This window comes from Salmo salar, chromosome 10 (assembly GCF_965601325.2).
Source record: "Salmo salar chromosome 10, fSalSal1, whole genome shotgun sequence".
NCBI classification, from domain to species: Eukaryota; Metazoa; Chordata; class Actinopteri; order Salmoniformes; family Salmonidae; genus Salmo; species Salmo salar.
Genome location: NC_138300.1, coordinates 108,063,529 through 108,077,261, shown reverse-complemented (window position 1 = coordinate 108,077,261; position 13,733 = coordinate 108,063,529). Strand labels below are relative to the sequence as shown.

At 41.9% G+C, this 13,733-nt stretch overlaps 1 long non-coding RNA gene and 1 pseudogene across 2 annotated transcripts in view; one reads left to right on the top strand and one right to left on the bottom strand.

Annotated features, from left to right (window-relative positions):
• The window catches only part of LOC106594969 (uncharacterized), a 29,292-nt gene that overhangs the window by 1,175 nt on the left and 14,384 nt on the right, over positions 1-13,733 (top strand). Inside the window, exons 2-3 of one of the 2 annotated variants that reach the window (XR_014379128.1) lie at positions 464-614; positions 3,861-4,026. This is a non-coding gene — a long non-coding RNA (uncharacterized LOC106594969). Of the gene's footprint in view, positions 1-463; positions 615-3,857; positions 4,027-13,733 lie in introns of both variants that reach the window. The other variant, XR_014379127.1, reaches the window with a different exon arrangement.
• On the bottom strand, positions 7,511-13,590 carry LOC123724585 (matrix metalloproteinase-14-like; annotated as a pseudogene).

Below are 13,733 nucleotides of genomic sequence, written 5' to 3'. Positions count from 1 at the left end.
CAATGGAGAGTAACAGCTTCATATAGCTGTGCTTATTGCGTGTGTGTTAGAGGAACCCAGCAATGAACAGTAGCCAGAAGCTTTCCCCACACTAACCATCACAGGGGTAACGTGACCTGTTCTAATGCCGCAATGTAATGATAGTGGCAGCGAGAGCTTGCATTGCTTCGAATATTTTCTGTTTTTAAATGGCCTTAATTGTCAATGTTAATTCATGTTCTGTTTCAAGCACCCACTTTCAATATACCACTGTAGTGCAATCCAGGCCTGTTCTTTCCATTAGACTAAACTAAAATGTGACTTACTCACTGTAATCCCTCATGGAATGAAAGTTGCAAGCTCAGGAGTTCACCTGACAATTTATAACACGTTATCACAGAACCACTTAACATAGAACCATAATCAATCTTATCAAACTCCCCACCTGACACCAGAATGACTGTTTTCTCTGGGTTTCTCCTAGCCAATGACGTGATCCAGTTGACAGCCATGACGTGGATGAGGGAGTTTATCCAGCTGGCCGGGAGGGCTGTCCTGCCCTACTCTGGCATCCTGACCGCTGTCCTGCTCTGCCTGCCCTACGATGACTGCAAAAAAAGTATCCCCTAAGCCAGGTATTCCCAAACGCAATGCCGCCAGGGGTACGCAAAATAAAAATGTGATTTTTATATTTTTTTATTACATTTCTTTTTATTCACATTTTCAAACAGTTATTTTTATTTTCCAATGTGGCTATACATTTGGATTATTATTTTTTTTATAGCTTGAGTAGCCTCTTTTTACTGCCAAAAATAAACGGAAACCATCTAGTGTGCAGCGAAATAACACTAGTCAAATAAATAACATCCAATCACATTAACCATTACTCTCTCGCGGGAATTCCACTAACGGTCCGTATGTAGCCAAACATAGCTGCTGCTCATGTTGGTATCTACTGATGGCGCAACAGCCATGACAGGGAGATATAGTGGAGTGGTAACGCGTATGCAAGCAGTTGCTCCCGACGCCACTTGGGTACACTGCAGCATCCACCGAGAGGCTCTTGCTGCCAATGCAATGCCTGACAGCTTGAAAGACGTTTTGGACACAGCAGTGAAAATTGTTAACTTTGTTAAAGCAAGGCCCCTGAACTCTCGTGTGTTTTCTGCACTATGCAATGATATGGGCAGCGAACATGTAACGCTGTTACAACATACAGAAGTGCGCTGGTTATCAAGGGGCAAAGTATTGATGTTTTTTTTTAATTGAGTCGCGCTTAAAGTTTTCTTCACTGACCATAATTTTCACTTGTCTGACCGCTTGTATGATGACTAGTTTCTCACACGACTGGCCTATCTGGGTGATGTTTTTTTCTCGCCTTGATGATCTGAATCTAGGATTACAGGGACCCTCCTCACGATATTCAATGTGCGCGACAAAATTATGGCTATGATTAAGTTGGAGCTCTTCTCTGTCTGCATTAACAAGGACAACACACAGGTCTTTCCATCATTAAATGATTTTTTTTTTGTGCAAATGAACTCAAGCTTACGGACAATGTCAAATGTGATATTGCCAAGTACATGAGTGAGTTGGGCGAGCAATTACGCAGGTGCTTTCTGTTACGGGAATTAAGTTATCAATGTTCTTAAACCGAACTTCAATTTAACCTCTTATGGCTAGGGGGCAGTATTGACACGGCTGGATAAAAAACATACCCGATTTAATCTTGTTACCACTCCTACCCAGTAACTAGAATATGCATATACTTATTACATATGGATAGAAATCACCCTAAAATTTCTAAAACTGTTTGAATGGTGTCTGTGAGTATAACAGAACTCAAATGGCAGGTCAAAACCTGAGTTTCCTTTACAGGAAGTGGCCTGTCTGACCATTTCTTGAACTTCTTTTCCATCTCTATCTTTTACTAAGGATCTCTGCTCTAACGTGACACTTCCTACGTCGTCCATAGGCGCTCAGAGCCCGGGAAAAAAAAGAATGTCGTCATCCCAGCCCCAGGCTGAAAACACATTATCGCCTTTCTCAAGTGGCCGATCAAGGGACTCTGGGCTTAGGCGCGTGACCCGACCGCCCCCGCCTTTGTGATTTTTTTTCCTCTGTTTGCCGAAAAGGAGATTCCCTGTCGGAATATTATCGCTTTTCTACGAGAAAAATGGCGTAAAAATTGATTTTAAACAGCGGTTGACATGCTTCGAAGTACGGTAATGGAATATTTAGAATTTTTTTGTCACGAATTGCGCCATGCGCACGACCCTTCTTTACCATTTCGGATAGTGTCTGGAACGCATGAACAAAACGCCGCTATTCGGATATAACGATGGATTATTTTGGACCAAACCAACATTTGTTATTGAAGTAGCAGTCCTGGGAGTGCATTCTGACGAAGACAACAAAAGGTAATCAAACTTTTATAATAGTAAATATGATTATGGTGAGTGCTAAACTTGCCGGGTGTCTAAATAGCTAGCCCTGTGATGCCTGGGCTATGTACTTAGAATATTGCAAAATGTGCTTTCACCAAAAAGCTATTTTAAAATCGGACATATCGAGTGCATAGAGGAGGTCTGTATCTATAATTCTTAAAATAATTGTTATGCTTTTTGTGAACGTTTATCGTGAGTAATTTAGTAAAATGTTAGCGAATTCCCCGGAAGTTTGCGGGGGGTATGCTAGTTCTGAACGTCACATGCTAATGTAAAAAGCTGGTTTTTGATATAAATATGAACTTGATTGAACAAAACATGCATGTATTGTATAACATAATGTGCTAGGGTTGTCATCTGATGAAGATCATCAAAGGTTAGTGCTGCATTTAGCTGTGGTTTGGGTTTATGTGACATTATATGCTAGCTTGAAAAATGGGTGTCTGATTATTTCTGGCTGGGTACTCTGCTGACATAATCTAATGTTTTGCTTTCGTTGTAAAGCCTTTTTGAAATCGGACAGTGTGGTTAGATTAACGAGAGTCTTGTCTTTTAAAATGGTGTAAAATAGTCATATGTTTGAGAAATTGAAGTAATAGTATTTCTAAGGTATTTGAAAATCGCGCCACGGGATTCAACTGGCTGTTGAGTAGGTGGGACCTAGCCCATAGAGGTTAAAATCCAACAGCTCCATGAGAGAATCATAACTTAGTCCCTTACCGGTCGCAAAACAGCTTTTCTCCCCATAAACCAAAAAATTGCAGGTGTACGCACACACAGAATCGGCCAAAACAAACAGCTTGTATCCCCATTTTGTTGTTTTTTCCGCATGTATTGTTTTAGACCGATTCTGGCCTTTGAGGCTACCATCCTCTCATCTATTGACAAGTTCAGGGCGGGCTGAGAATAAGTCTTGCAGGCCTCAACCATGCTGGGATAGAGAGGTCTAATTTTACAGAGCCTATCAAACCTTGCAGTGCCTCTCCTCTTGTCATTGGCCTCATCAACTTTAGGGTCACTGATTTGAAGCGCCCGTAAGATAGACAAAAACCTTTTACAGGACATGACAGTGGGGGGGGGGGGAAGGCAGTTGATAGAGCGGAGATGTTTTCCAGTTAGCCTTGAGGGATTTTAGCTTCACCAGCCCCATGTAAATAACAATCGAAAGGAAGCAGAAAAGGTCTTGCATGAAAATGGGCATCCATGCATCTTTCTTGCCTGCTTGCTTTTTTGCTCCATACTTGTTGGTGTTAGATACAAGTGAATCAATAACTGACAGGGTGAAAAACAGCTGAAATAGTTGAAGGGGGCTGTACTTCGCTGTAATGTCTAGTTGCGGCCCTGGCTGCCTTTTCGTCCAAAATACTGGTGGAATTTGATCTACATCCTCCTCCAGCACAGAGTGCCAACGCCCATCTACCTCTCTGCCAGCAGGTTCCACGCTTCCCTTCCTCCGCTTCTTTGACGTCTTCCCACCTCTAGATGGCCAGCCGGGGGTAGGTGTGGCGCCGGAGATAGCAGTTGTCTGGCTGGATGAACCAGCTTCATCGGGGGATGGGCACCTTGGCACCGGGGGCTCCCAGTCGGAGTCGCAACCACTGTGAGTGAAAACATTTCAAAAATATTTGTTATGTATGAGCCTTGTATCATCACGTAAAATAAACATATGTATTATATAGAGCAGAGTCACTATGGTGAAGTGCTGTTCCATTCAACTACGGCCATTGTTGTGGGCCTGCCTGCCCTCCCCCCAACAGTGGCCATGTGTGTGTTTGCTGTTCTACTCCATTCCATTTTTTATAAAAAATGGAATACATACATACACACATCCACCCAAACAAACACAGGTTATGGGTCATACACACACTATGTATGCCAATGTGTACTTTGGAAATACAGAGTGTTACACATTTCATTACTGATTATATTTCTATAAATTCCACAAAAATATATATTTTGCCCAAAAATATCAAATGATTTATATTTCAAACAACGGCATTTGCACTTACCAGTCCAGAAGAGTGTCCTCTCCTTGCAGAAACATTTCCTCAGCCTCCGAATCAAAGCTATGGTCACTCAAAGATTCATCATCAAGTAAATATTCTGTCTCACTCTCCCTATCTATTTCTTCTAAAATGTTTTGCAAATTTGTATACTTAGCCTTCGACTTCGCTTTTCCAGATTTATTCACCATAATCTTTTCTATACAATCCCTGAAACTACTTTTCACAAAATACAACTGTGCGTAATGGCATGTGCCTTCAACAAGTCTGATCTTCAGTGGCGAATGAAGTTCGTTACGCGTGCGTTTACTGACAAGGGCTGGTGTTCCAACCCATAACCATCACATACTGGCGTTTACCTCAGCTCATTGGCTATCTACCAAACTAGATTTCAAGAAGGTCAGTGACCATTGGACAGAAATACAGTCAATCAACGAAACATCGCTAATATTATTGGTGTGCAATGATGTCATTGCTCGTTGTCTTCAAATCAGTTCCTTTCGGTCAATATGCCCCACAAAAAGAACCATTCAGTTTGGCTGTGTTACAAACATCCAGAGGATTGCAATGAAACCAACCATGACTAGATAAACGTATATGTTTAGTGTGTGTAATTACATCGAATGCTTTGTCAAAAGTTGTTAGACACGGAATTCACGACACAAGCGGTTTACAAAATGTTTCGTGTTAGGCTATAAAAATGGATTTTATCAAAGAAAACGGCACTTCATTTGATCACTGAATCCCCCAGGATGAGAAATAAGAGCAAGATATCAGAATGTAAGTCATATTTTTACTGTCGGATGTGAATGTGTCATACCTGTCATGGCGGAAAAAGTTTGTTGTTGTTGTTGTTCGCTCTTCTCAAAGAAAAGCATGCCATTTTTTTCCTCTGTATTAGCTATTTTAAATCGGACAACGGAGTTTGATTACCAAGATTCTAATCTTTTGAATGGTGTAAGACACTTGTATTTTCAAGAATGTTTAATGTTACATTTCGCCGGATGTTGTCAAAGAATCCCGTTAACTGGATTGATATCTTGAAGGTGTCCCCTAGAGGTTAATATATTTAATGTGCTTTGCGATTGTATAGGCTATATTGTGCTTGATTTCTCTATTGTACTAAATAATTAATAAGTCGTATACCTCCACTACACTTCTTTGGTACACATCAGTAGGGATTAAGAAGTGATTATAAACTGGGTGGTTCCAGCCCTGAATGCCGACAGCTGTGGTATATCAGACCTGTACCACAGGTATGACAAAACATGTATTTTTACTGTTCTAATTATGTTGGTAACTACTTTATAATAGCAATAAGGCACCTCTGGGGTTTGTGATATATGGCCAATATACCACGGGCTAAGGGCTGTTCTGAGGCACTTTGCGTGGTGCCTAAGAACAGCCCTTAGTCGTGGTATATTGGTCATATACCACACCCCCTCGTGCCTTATTGCTTAACTATACGGAATGCCCAGTGAATAAATAGTGGGTATACGGTTTATACCTGCGTATACGCTCCACTTCACTACTGGCCCTTTGTGTTTTACAAAAAGTGCACTCTCCTAAATGAGTGTGCTGGTATTACGGTTGTGGTCCTTTCAGAATCACCAACCTGTCACACACTGAATGCCTATAGGTTCGCTTCTGCGCAAACATGTCGATAATAGATATAAAGGCTGTTAATTCTTGCGGATTAGGCGACTCGCCAACATCCGGTGAAATTGCAGAGCGCGAAATTCAAAATACAAAATTTGTAATATTAAACATTCATGAAAATACAAGTGTCATACATCGTTTAAAAGATTATCTAATTGTTAATCCAGCCGCTTTGTCAGATTTCAAAAAGGCTTTACGCCGAAAGCGTACCATGCGATTATCTAAGGACAGCGCCCCGCATACAAAAGCATTAAACATTTTCCAAACAAGCAGAGGCGTCACGAAAGTCAGAAATAGCTATAAAATAAATCCCTTACTTTTGAAGATCTTACTCTGTTTGCAATCCCAAGGGTCCCAGCTACATAACAAATGGTTGTTTTGTTAGATAAAGTCCTTCTTTATATCCCAAAAAAGTCAGTTTAGTTGGCGCGCTTCATTCAGTAATCCACCGGTTTCCCTCGTTCAAAATGCATACAAATGAATCCCAAAAGTTACCAATTAACTTTGTCCAAACAAGTCAACCAATGTTCCTAATCAATCCTCAGGTATCCTAATACGTAAATAAACTATAACATTTAAGACGGAGAATAGTATGTTCATTACCGGAGATAAATAACGAAGTGCGCGCCCTCATCCACCCGCGCCACAATACTACAGCCAAAATGGGAGCCACCTAGAAAAACTACAAAATCTAGCTAATTTTTCAAAAAACAAGCCTGAAACTCTTTCTAAAGACTGTTGACATCCACTGGAAGTGTCCACAACTACAGAATCATTCAGGAATCTGAAAGGGGTAGCTAACAAATATCATTATAGAAAAGTATTTCTAAACTAAAAGTCAGATATCTTCAAAGTTTCGTAAATGTTTTTATATTGTCTATACAATAGGCCATAATTGATTTTTGCCAAATAGGCCTGGCATATTCCCACTTTCAAGGAGCTTTCCATTTTGATTAGGCCTACCTATATAAATATAAACAACTCTGGCAAGAGGGGCCCAAAGGGTGTCTAGCATCCCCAGTGGCTCTGCAAGTGTGGAGAGTATATTCTCCGCTGCTGGCCTGTTCTCCAGGCACGATTGCATGAGCCTGAAGTCAGACTCTGGCCAAACTCATGTTTCTAAAAATGAATGCAAAGGCACTGTAGACTGAGCCTAATAAGGGATTTGTTTAATTTGTATTTATATGAGCAATTTCTAGACTATAGTGATTGAATACAATGAAATGTTTAAATGCTGAGCGTTTTATGTTCCTACCAGCCTAGTGTCACACTAGCAAATGCTTCACAATGTATTTATTTGTAGGCTATAGCCTTGAAATAATTGAAATATTATAGCTTAAACAATTAATTAGTGTTTTGTGGCAGACCAGGGGTTTGGCCAAGACGTTTACACAGATCAGACACGGGCAGAGTATAATTAGCTCGGTTTCAAGGGTGTTTATTAAATAATAAATCAAAAGGAAAAGGATGGGTCTCCCCCATGAGACCCTCTCCGGGATACTGTCTTCTGGGCTCCGGGTCTTGCTGTATCCTGTCGGGCACACAAACACAACTCCCTCGTCTTAGCTCGGGTAACCGTCTCCACCTACATGGAAGTCACCTCACTTCCCCCAGTCTTCTCCTGTGTGCTGCCCTTCTGGCAGCTTCATGGGACTTGTACAGCTGGTGAGCAATCAGCCCTTGATTACTCACCAACTCCCCAATCAGCCCCGATTCGTCCTGAGCGGCGAGCCCGTCGAGACCTGGCACGTCCAGCAGATGGAGCCATCGCCTCGATGTATACTCCGTCTGTCACCAGGCCTCGACGAGTCTCCCCCTGTTTATACAGTTTATACGTTCATTATCTTACTCAGTAACTGTGCCTCTATATGCCCTTGTCTACAGAGAGGTGTCAGCAGGAGAAAGGGGTAAAGAAGAAACACCTGTCTCAACATCAACAATGAAGAGCCTTCTAGGCAGAGTGGCAAAGAAAAAGCCATATCTCAGACGGGCCAATAAAAACAAAAGATTAAGACGGGCAAAAGAACACAGACACTGGACAGAGGAACTCTGCCTAGAAGGCCAGCATCCCGGAGTCGCCTCTTCACTGCTGACGTTGATACTGGTGTTTTGCGGGTACTATTTAATGAAGCTGCCAGTTGAGGACTTGTGAGGCGTCTGTTTCTCAAACTAGACACTAATGTACTTGCCCTCGTTCTCAGTTGTGCACCGGGGCCTCCCACTCTTTCTATTCTGGTTAGAGCCAGTTTGCACTGTTCTGTGAAGGGAGCATTGTACAATATCTTTAGTTTCTTGGCAATTTCTCACATGGAATAGCCTTCAGTTCTCAGAACAAGAATAGACTGATGACTTTCAGAAGAAAGTTCTTTGTTTCTGGCCATTTTGAGCCTGTAGTCGAACCCACAAATGCTGATGCTCCAGATACTCAACTAGTCTAAAGAAGGCCAGTTTTATTGCTTCTTTAATCAGGAAAACAGTTTTCAGCTGTGCTAACATAATTGCAAAAGGGTTTTCTAATGATCAATTAGCCATTTAAAATGATAAACTTGGATTAGCTAACACAACGTGCCATTGGAGCACAGGAGTGATGGTTGCTGATAACGGGCCTCCGTACGCCTATGTAGATATTCCATCAAAAATCTGCCATTTCCAGCTACAATAGTCATTTACAACACTAACAATGTCTACACTGTATTTTTGATTAATTTGATATTATTTTAATGGACCAAAAATGTACATTTCTGTCAAAAACAAGGACATTTCTAAGTATCCCCAAACCTTTGAACGGTAGTGTATGCATGTGTGAGCATGTTTATCCGTGCGTGTGTGTGTGTGATGGCTGTGGGGGCCTGAGGGCAGGCTCCTCACCATATATCATCTGTATTCCATTCCTATCATCCTCTGGGAGTGAGAAGATCTTTGTGTCCATGTACTGGTAAAAGGGAGCCATGATGGCATTGGGGTTATCAGAGTGCCCCAGACCCAGAGCATGGCCCAGCTCATGCACCGCAACCAGGAAGAGGTCAATGCCTGGAGGGAGAGAAATGGGAGAGAGGGAGAGAAAAAGATAGGAAGAGGAGAAAGAAAATGAATATCAAAAGATATCAATAGGATATTCATTTTGAACAAGGAAATAGTAGCAGTAATAGTGATTGAGGGGGAAATTGGGGCAAACGGAACAAAATGTCTATCTAACCTGATGGATCGTGGTTGTCAAGGGTCCAGGGTTCATCTGCATCAAAGTGCGTGTCTCCGCCCATCCCGGGCCCTGGGTAGTAGGCATGAGCCAGAGACCCCCCCTCGCCCTCAAACAGAGACATGTCTCCATGGAAACCAGAGGCAAACAACAGCATGATATCTAGCGCGTCCTGGCTGCTGTTGGTGATGTCTTGGAAAAGCGATCTCTTCAAAGCTCAGTGGAGTCACGCGCTCCCACACCTCGAAAGCTCTGCGGATGGCCTCCAGTGTTCTTACCTTACCAACCTTTGGGGTGGTGTTCATAATGCTGGGAGAGGGGGTTGAGTATTGGACAAAATATTCTTAGCACATACACTACCAGTCAAAAGTTTTAGAACACCTACTAATTCAAGGGTTTTTCTTTATTTTTACTATTTTCTTTACCATTTTCTTTACTATTTTCATTGTAGGATAATAGTAAAGACATCAAAACTATGAAGTAACACATATGGAATCATGTAGTAACCAAAGAAGTGTTAAACAAATAAAAAAATATTTTAAATTTGAGATTCTTCAAATAGCCACCCTTAGCCTTGACAGCTTTGCACACTCTTGGCATTCTCTCAACCAGCTTCATGAGGTAGTCACCTGGAATGCATTTCAATTAACAGGTGTGCCTTCTTAAAAGTTCATTTGTGGAATTTCTTTCCTTCTTAATGCATTTGAGCCAATCAGTTGTGTTGTGACACGGTAGGGGGGATACAGAAGATAGCCCTATTTGTTAAACGACCAAGTCCATATTATGGCAAGAACAGCTCAAATAAGCAAAGAGAAATGACAGTCCATCATTACTGTCAGTAAATACGGAATATAGGTCAATAGCTCAGTCAATATGGAAAATTTCAAGAACATTGAAAGTTTCTTCAAGTGCAGTTGCAAAAAGCATCAAGCGCTATGATGAAACTGGCTATCATGAGGACCGCCACAGGAATGGAAGACCCAGAGTTACCTCTGCTGCAGAGGATAAGTTCATTAGAGTTACCAGCCTCAGAAATTGCTGCCCAAATAAATGCTTCAGAGTTCAAGTAACAGACACATCTCAACATCAACTGTTCAGAGGAGACTGTGTTAATCAGTTATTCATGGTTGAATTGCTGCAAAGAAACCACTACTAAAGGACACCAATAATAAGAAGAAACGTGCTTGGACCAAGAAACACGAGCAATGGACATTAGACCAGTGGAAATTTGTCCTTTGGTTTGGAGTCCAAATAGGAGATTTTTGGTTCCAACAGCCGTGTCTTTGTGAGACGCGGTGTGGGTGAATGGATGATCTTCGCATGTGTATTTTCCACCGTAAAGCATGGAGGAGGAGGTGTTATGGTGTGGGGGTGCTTTGGAGGTGAGACTGTCTGTGATTTATTTAGAATTCAAGGCACACTTAACAAGCATGGCTACCACAGCATTCTGCAGCGATACGCCATCCCATCTGGTTTGGGCTTAGTGGGACTCTAATTTGTTTTTCAACAGGATAATGACCCAACACACCTCCAGGCTGTGTAAGGGCTATTTTACCAAGAAGGAGAGTGATGGAGTGCTGAATCACATGACCTGGCCTCCACAATCCCGACCTCAACCAAATTGAGATGGTTTGGGATGAGTCGGACCGCAGAGTGAAGGAAAAGCAGCCAACATGTGCTCAGCATATGTGGGAACTCCTTGGAAAGGCATTCCAGGTAAAGCTGGTTGAGGGAATGCCAAGAGTGTGCAAAGCTGTCATCAAGGCAAAGGATGGCTACTTTGAAGAATCTCAAATATAAAATATTTTTCACCGGTAGTGTATATACAGAGGGTCATTACAAATGACATATGTTGTCAGGTCTATACACATATGGGAATTCAGGTCTCTTTGCAGTGTTGTTTATACTGACACTTTGCACGCCAGTCAGGGGGAAATCTGTTTGAGATTCCCAACATGGTTTTCTTAGAATCCCCCAGCATGCATAGGCCTACCACACACCTGTAAGTCAGAAGGTTCTTGTCCCACTTCTGGCCAGTGAGAGCGTAACGTTTTCGCCTCACACCATTCTCAGCCTGCTCAACAGATTTGTCTGGGACTCCACAGCGAGGCCTTCTCATGGCCCTAAAAGGGGAGTGAAAAACACAATTGAATAGAGCCCAGATAACCACATAGATACAGTGCCTTGCGAAAGTATTCGGCCCCCTTAAACTTTGACCTTTTGCCACATTTCGGGCTTCAAACATAATGATATAAAACTGTAATTTTTTGTGAAGAATCAACAACAAGTGGGACACAATCATGAAGTGGAACGAAATTTATTGGATATTTCAAACTTTTTTAACAATTAAAAAACTGAAAAATTGGGCGTGCAAAATTATTCAGCCCCCTTAAGTTAATACTTTGTAGCGCCACCTTTTGCTGCGATTACAGCTGTAAGTCGCTTGGGGTATGTCTATCAGTTTTGCACATCAAGAGACTGAAATTTTTGCCCATTCCTCCTTGCAAAACAGCTCGAGCTCAGTGAGGTTGGATGGAGAGCGTTTGAACAGCAGTTTTCAGTTCTTTCCACAGATTCTCGATTGGATTCAGGTCTGGACTTTGACTTGGCCATTCTAACACCTGGATATGTCTATTTGGGAACCATTCCATTGTAGATTTTGCTTTATGTTTTGGATCATTGTCTTGTTGGAAGACAAATCTCCGTCCCAGTCTCAGGTCTTTTGCAGACTCCATCAGGTTTTCTTCCAGAATGGTCCTGTATTTGGCTCCATCCATCTTCCCATCAATTTTAACCATCTTCCCTGCCCCTGCTGAAGAAAAGCAGGCCCAAACCATGATGCTGCCACCACCATGTTTGACAGTGGGGATGGTGTGTTCAGGATGATGAGCTGTGTTCCTTTTACGCCAAACATAACATTTTGCATTGTTGACAAAAAGTTCGATTTTGGTTTCATCTGACCAGAGCACCTTCTTCCACATGTTTGGTGTGTCTCCCAGGTGGCTAGTGGCAAACTTTAAACGACACTTTTTATGGATATCTTTAAGAAATGGCTTTCTTCTTGCCACTCTTCCATAAAGGCCAGATTTGTGCAGTATACGACTGATTGTTTTCCTATGGACAGAGTCTCCCACCTCAGCTGTAGATCTCTGCAGTTCATCCAGAGTGATCATGGACCTCTTGGCTGCATCTCTGATCAGTCTTCTCCTTGTATGAGCTGAAAGTTTAGAGGGACGGCCGGGTCTTCGTAGATTTGCAGTGGTCTGATACTCCTTCCATTTCAAAATTATCGCTTGCACAGTGCTCCTTTGGATGTTTAAAGCTTGGGAAATCTTTTTGTATCCAAATCCGGCTTTAAACTTCTCCACAACAGTATCTCGGACCTGCCTGGTGTGTTCCTTGTTCTTCATGATGCTCTCTGCGCTTTAAACGGAACTCTGAGACTATCACAGAGCAGGTGCATTTATACGGAGACTTGATTACACACAGGTGGATTCTATTTATCATCATTAGTCATTTAGGTCAACATTGGATCATTCAGAGATCCTCACTGAACTTCTGGAGAGAGTTTGCTGCACTGAAAGTAAAGGGGCTGAATAATTTTGCACGGCCAATTTTTCAGTTTTTTATTTGTTAAAAAAGTTTGAAATATCCAATAAATTTCGTTCCACTTCATAATTGTGTCCCACTTGTTGTTGATTCTTCACAAAAAATTACAGTTTTATATCTTTATGTTTGAAGCCTGAAATGTGGCAAAAGGTCGAAAAGTTCAAGGGGGCCGAATACTTTCGCAAGGCACTGTATATAGGATCAGATACATTGTTCATTTAAGGCTAGAGGGTGGTTCCACAGTGCTAGACCAGGAGGTGCAACTTTTCTCTGTCTCAGAATAGCTCTATAATGTAACCATGACCTTACATTATTACATTATCTTGACATCATTATCAATTTAGTTTCTATCAGTCTGTACAGTATAACTGAGGCTGCCAGTGGCATCCATACTTCAGTGTGGCAGGGTCCATCTCTCCAGTGACCTCTAGGCCATAGAAGCGCTGCATGTCACTGACGGCATTGGACAGGATTTGAGAGGACTGCATGGTTGACATCTGTCTGCTGGCTTGAGACAGGTAGCCAAACCTCCGCAACCACGACTACAATTATACAACAGAGATAGATAGATGGCGCGAGAGCCAGAGAAAGAGAGACAAATAGAGAGACAAGAGAATTGAGAGATTGAGAGCAACATCAAAGGGAGAGCAGTTAAAATATAGAGAGAGAGGACAGAGAAACAGATGGTTTCTATTACTTCATGGCATTACTCTTTGAGTCACACCTTCTTATTGGCAGTTTAGATAACCACAGGGTCAGCCCAACAGATGATAGGATAGAGCAGACGTCATTGGGTGTAAGAGTAAAAGCTTTGGAATGTAAGCATTTAACCCAAAACAA